We start from the raw sequence: 6,483 nt of genomic DNA on the forward strand, positions 1-6,483 counted from the left end.
AGCAGGAATAAAGGACTTTAAAACATGTAATTCTCTTTGAGGAAATAGGGGTTTCTTACTGGAGAAAACTGGAAGATTGTGAGCTCCATGACAGTGAAAATAAATCTGCCTTGAACACATTTCGCCAGCACGTGGTGGGTGTTCAGTAGGTCTTTTCCAACTGATATCCTAACTGACCATCTAGTTAGAACAGAAGGCAGGCACTCGAAAAGCTCATTAACAATAAAAGGAAGAAAATAAGTGGCCATTAAAGAAAGAGCATTTGGCCAAAGGAATGCCAAAATGGAATTTATAATGTTCATGGATCTAATGAAAATGTGTAATTGAAATGATATTTAATGATACAAACAATAGGCAGTCAAATGCAAATTGTGCAATAAAGATCACGCAGGATTAGGGTATCTGTTGCCAAGGTGCCAGCCTGGTGGGCCTAAGGGGGCGACGTTATTGGCATCCTCTCCCCCCCTTTCTGGGGGTTGAGAAGTCGGGGCTCAGTTACCCAGAGATGGAGGGCTGTCGTAACCTACTCGGCCTATTGGACAACGACGAGATCATGGCCCTCTGCGGTACCATCACCAACTGCCTGGTGCAGCCTGAGGACCAGCAAGATGCCATTCGTGCAATATTAGTGTACAGTCAAAGCGCAGAAGAACTTTTGAGGCGTAAAAAAAGTCCGCCGAGAAATCATATTTAAGTACTTGGCAACACAGTGGGTTATTATACCTCCAGCTACTGAAAAACACAATCTTATTCAGCATGCGAAGGATTACTAGAAAAAGCGGTCACAGCTGAAATTGAAGGAAATGGCAGAGCCAGTTAGGACAGAGGACATGAGACTCTTTGAACAGCAGGAGAAAGAAGATAAAAAAGCTGAAAAGTTTGATTTTCGTCAATTAGGTGAAGAACTCTGTCACTGGTGCTTTGAACTTCTTAATTCTCAGAATGCTATTCTGGGACCACGTCAAGAAGAATGGGGGCCATGGCACTTCTGGCATGATGTCAAGCTTAGGTTCTATTACAACACAGCTGAAACAAAATGCAATAGACTACCACGGAGCAGAACTTGTGAGGCTTCGTCTGCTGTCACTAGTGAATGAAGAATACCTTTCTCTCAGTCCCAACCTAGACTCCCATGGACTGGAATGCACTTCTCCCCATGGTCTCATTATGGCTGGAGTTTGCTGGGACCGTCCACCGAGTGGACACCTGTTTGGGCATTTTTGAACAGATTATTGGACTCATCCACTGCCCTTTTGTGGAGAATACTTGGAAAATCAAATTTATCAACGTGAGAATTACTGGAGAGAGTTCCCTTGCTCCTGGGACATTAATGAAACCAGCGATTACACTTGAACCACGTGATCTAGAAGCCTTTTGTAATGCAAACACTTAATGTGGTCCAGTGAAGGATGACTCAATGTAAGGCAGGCACTGGACAGTGGGACTGGAGACCAAACTTTACCTAGTGGAAAGGAGGCACTGTTGAACAAAAAAGAATTAATTCTACCTAGCCCTTGAAGCACTGAGTACTATATGTCAGTCTGTCTACAGAAACGCTTCCAAATACTACATCAGTAATGTTTAAGTGATTTCAGATTCGGGGATTGACATATTTTAGCTGAAATGCCTTTCTTGACTACAGGTTAACGTATTATGTGAACACTTGCCTCCTTCTACTTGAGTTGCAGCAAATATTCTGAAAGCTTCATGCAATTCATCAAATAAATCCCACTTTAAGTGTTGTTTAAAAAAAAAAAAAAGATCACACAGGATTAGAAATTCAGAAAAGAAGTTGCTCGCTGAAGGCTGGAAGAATCAGAAGCCTGAGGAGAGGATTCCTTTTTTAAACGCTTAGAGTTTGGGTAGGTGGAAGGAAAGGAGAGAACTTCCAGGCAAGGGGAACGGCACGAGTAACAGCATCGAGGTGGCGATAAATGTGGGCAGAGATGATGAAATGGGCCGGGCAGAAATAACGACTCTTTTTAAAGGTGTGGCGCGTGGTACCTTGGCCGAGTTGCCCACAGTAGCTGGTGCAGTTTGCGACACCGTTTTTTGAGATCTTCCTTGCGTTCAGGAAAGAGGAGGCCTCTTTATCTATATATGGATGCTTGGGGTCACCTAAACAGGTGCCTCATCACAGTCTCTAATTTGGATGAGCCCAGTAGCCCTACGAGAAATAACTGGACCTCACTCATAGGTAGGGCTATTTAAAAATATGTTTGAGAATTTTGGAAAGGGTGTGCGTGTGCATGTGTGTGTGTTATCTAGTTTACAGGTATGGAAAAGAGGGCGGTTAGTGACAGAAGGAACGACAACTCAGGGACAGGGCAGTCACGAGGTGGTGGCCCTGACATCAGTGTCACGTTGTGATCAAATTAGCCCCTTCTCAGGGTCTCTCTGGGTGGCAAAACTGAAAGAGCTGTTTCACCAGGATCCCAAGCTGCTCTCCTGGAGGTGAGCAGAATCTAAAGGGACTTAATCACCCAGTGTCCCTGTGCCCACCCTCCTACACAGGGAGCCACCTACAGGAGAGAGAACCGAGTACCAGGTACCAGGAGACAAGTAGCCAAGGACTCCAGGTAATGGCAGTAAAGTGAAACAAGCATGCCAAGGTGTTAAAGGTCAAAGGTGGTCCCCGAACACCTGAACGGCAAAGGTGGACCCCATCACCAGAGAAGGGGCAGAGGGCATGCAGCTCAGGTTATATGTGAGACCCCAGCTCACACCAAAACTGTCACAAACACACTCTTTTGGGCAATGTGACCCAGAGTTTTCTGCTGGCCAGACTCACCTGGGACCCTTGTTAGGTGTGCTAGAACCCCTGCCTGCCCTCACTACTAAATAAGGCTCTCTAGTGGAGGGCCCAGAAAGTTCTTTGAATAACAAGCATTTACCCCAAGGGAAGGGGTTATTCTCACCACTGAGGAAGTCTGGACAACTCTAATTCAGAGACTTCTTGAAAGGTGCAAACGTGGAAGGTGGCAGTCTGATCACTTAGCACATAGAGGCTATTGACACGGCAGAACTGTTAAAGTGAGTGATGCTAGCTGGTGGCACGGAGAGGACATTTGGGTGACAGCTGTAAACAACTTCGAGTTGGCATGCTTTGCCGATGTCAGCCTGTGTCTGTGGCATGCATTAAATAGGCCACAAATCCTGGGCAAGAGGGACAGTCTGCCATCAGCAAACGTATCATAAGTCTTCCTCCGTAAGAATTTTCCTGATGACAGCGTAGGAAACAAATCTAGATATTCCACTGAATCAATGCTGTCATTAACAGATTTACAATGTAATCAATAATATAGGCACTTTGGTCAAATGAACCACATAGGAATAACAGTATTAAATGCCTGACAGCTTTAGAAGTTATTTATCTGTCCCTCGCTCTATAAATCTATATGTATTTTTCTATCAATAGAGAAAAAAGGAAATGCATACAGAAATACAGATATATTCCTTTGAACAACTACCAGTTTCCCCTTAAACTTATCTCAATTTTCAAACGGCATGCTAACTATAAAATAAAGTGTGCCATAAGTTTGTCAAGCACATCTTTAGGAGCTGGAATAAAGTTTCCATGCCCCAGAAGATAAAGCTTTTGCACAAGACAGAGAGAAAAAGACTCATGGGAGCTTACTGGGGAGAACCTTCTATGCCTTTCTGCCTTTGCATCCTACAAATATTGTCTACTTTGCAATTTGGAGGTATCCCACCACTTTAATATTAATTTGCATTTCCTGTCTTATACTGATTTGGCTGGAGTTTGCATAAGCTGCGGCGCTTTGCCCACCAAGAGAGAAAGTCATTCAAGTAAACTTTTCTTTCTTTCTGGAATTCACCCCAGTCCCCTCCTTTTCTCTCTCCCCCTTCCCCTTCACCCCTCTCTCAGCCCAGCTCTGCCCTTCCCTTTTAAAAAAGTTGCATTAGTTCTTTACAAGTGAACAAGAACAGAACCAAATGTTTCACATCTGCTCTCGGAGTTCACGGATTAGCATGAGAATGAGTGGCCAGTGTTTCAATGATGCACAGTCCAGTGGATGAGAATGGGGGCTCAAGCCCGCTATCAGAGGGCTCTCTGGCTCCTGCCAGATGTCCTAGGCCCAGGACACAAAAGCAGTGAACCCAGGGCTTTAACAAATCACCTTTCTCTGGGTCTAATCACTCAAGAAAAGGTTTTGTTGTGGGTTTGGAGAGGGTCAGGTTGGTCTTTCTCCAGTGATCTGTAGCTTCACCCAGCCCCTCCAAGCCTTCACCCCGGGGGCTTTCTAAAGAGACCTCTTATTTCTCTCCCCCAGTGCAGGGCTCTGAGGGCAAAAGCTGCATGCCAGGGTCTCCCGAAGGCTCAAGGGCTGCAGGGGGCTCATTAATCAACGGTGGCAACGTCGCTGGTCTGGCACTCACTCTCTCTGTCTGCACAATGAAGACTTTAGCAAGAATAAAATGGCTCAATGGGCACGTACAAGGTCAGGCCTAGTGGCAAGATGGTTCCAGTGTGACCACAGTCGGAGGAATCCTGCACTTCCTGGAGGGAAGTCCCATAAACTGGAAAGCGGTGGCTCTCAACGTGTGGTCCCCGGACCAGCATCATCAGCGTCACCTGGGAGCTTGCTGGAAATGCAGACCCTCCCCGCTCTACCCTGACATCCTGAGCAGAAACTCCGGGGTGGGCTCAGTAATATGTTTTTAACACACCTGCCAGGGGATTGGCATCTCTAGAAAGTCTCCTTAGTTCCAAAGAAAAGAAACTCTAGGAAAATTTTTAGTTTTTTATAGTAATTTTACACCCGTACATGTTTTTTTGTTTGTTTGTTTGTTTTGCGGTACGCGGGCCTCTCACCGCTGTGGCCTCTCCCGCTGCGGAGCACAGGCTCCGGACGCGCAGGCTCAGTGGCCGTGGCTCACGGGCCCAGCCGCTCCGCGGCATGTGGGACCTTCCCGGACCGGGGCACAAACCTGTGTCCCCTGCATCGGCAGGCGGACTCTCAACCACTGCGCCACCAGGGAAGCCCCCGTACCCATTTTTATTCTCATCTTAGAAAGATAGGGTGACCAACCATCCTGATTTGTCCGAGACTGTGGGGTTTCCCAGGAAGTGGGACTTTCAGTTCTAAAACTGAGAAAGTCCCCGGGAAAACTGGGACAAGTTGGTCACCCTATCTGAGGAGCAGGGCCAGTCTGATTATTCCTGGACTGACCTGCATTCCTTTCCACCTGTCTGTTGCTGCCCTGCTGCTCCATCACCTTCTGGGTTGGAGGGGACAAAGAAAAAGAGATTAGCGAGAGAGCCCTCAGCCAAAGGAGAGAGTTCTCATAATACAAGAACAACAGAGGGCTCAAAAAACAACGCAAGGAAAGCAGCAACTATGCAGAGGCCATGGATTTTGTATGAAAAATGTCTCCTTTGACAAATAAGTGCCACCTTTAGAGAGAAGGCTCGGAAGCTTCTTCCTGCCCTCAGGATGACAGGGTATATATTCTTGGTCACCTTTCCATAATCTTAGCAGAAAAATCATTAAACCAGTTAATTCTTTATACTCCCCATTATACATTCTATATATTTCAGTTAGGATGCTGTCCTATTTCATCCTGATTTATCTCCTCTGCTGCTCTTTAGGAAGTCATGTATCTGGGCCCTGAGGTTAAAGGTGAGATTTAAACCAGAGATGGAATTTGAGGGAGTTCCCTGCACTTGAGAGTGTATATGGAAAGGGAAGAGCTGCCTTTGAAAGTCAGGGATCTGTTAACTGATGGGATGCCAGACACAGGTGGAAGGAAGGATTACAGGTGGTCACTCTGGACTGGAGGGGGTACTTATGGGATAGGTATGCAAAGGTCACAGCACCGCCATGCTACTTGACCTAGAAGTCTTACACCACAGGAAGTGATGTGATCCGGCATCTGTGCAGGGCCAGAGAGGTAGTATTTGGTCCCTAAGATAAGAAGAAAAGGTCTGGCAGTGACGGTGAGGAATATGCTCATTTGCAAAGATGGCAACACATTATTAAACTCCTGATCAAATTTGGGAATGTTTCGTTTAAAAATTATAGAAAAAAAGAGAAAGGGAAAAATTAAAATGCAGTAAAAGGGGCATAGGTTTTAGAGCTCAACAACGTCGAGTTCAAATGTTGCCCTTTTACTTACTTATTATGGGACCTTGGGCAAGTTACTTAAGCCTCCTTTTACTAGAAATCTGGACAAATAACATCTGTCTCCAAAGGGTTCTTTGAGGATTAAATAAGGTAATAAAATCCTTTGCAGGGTACCTGGTACACAGCAGGTGCTCCATAAATGCCGAGGAGCAATGTGATATAGTAGCAAGGGTTTGGATTTTTGCTTCAGTAGAGACTTAGGTTCCAACTTGTAACTCTGACCCTTTTGAGTATGTGTCTTTAAGTCATTTAAGCTCCATCTGTGAAATTAACTGTGTTTGTCTCTGAGAATGCCTTAAGGATGAAATGTGCTATCATACACAAAGCGCTCAGC

At 45.6% G+C, this 6,483-nt stretch overlaps 1 pseudogene; it reads left to right on the forward strand.

The window, feature by feature from the left end:
* Positions 1–1,423, forward strand: part of LOC103079789 (uncharacterized protein C3orf38 homolog pseudogene) — a 5,623-nt pseudogene extending 4,200 nt beyond the window's left edge.
* Positions 1,424–6,483: the final 5,060 nt, after the last annotated feature.

The sequence above is a fragment of the Lipotes vexillifer genome, unplaced genomic scaffold (assembly GCF_000442215.2).
Source record: "Lipotes vexillifer unplaced genomic scaffold, Lipotes_vexillifer_v1.1 scaffold982, whole genome shotgun sequence".
Lineage (NCBI taxonomy): Eukaryota > Metazoa > Chordata > Mammalia > Artiodactyla > Lipotidae > Lipotes > Lipotes vexillifer.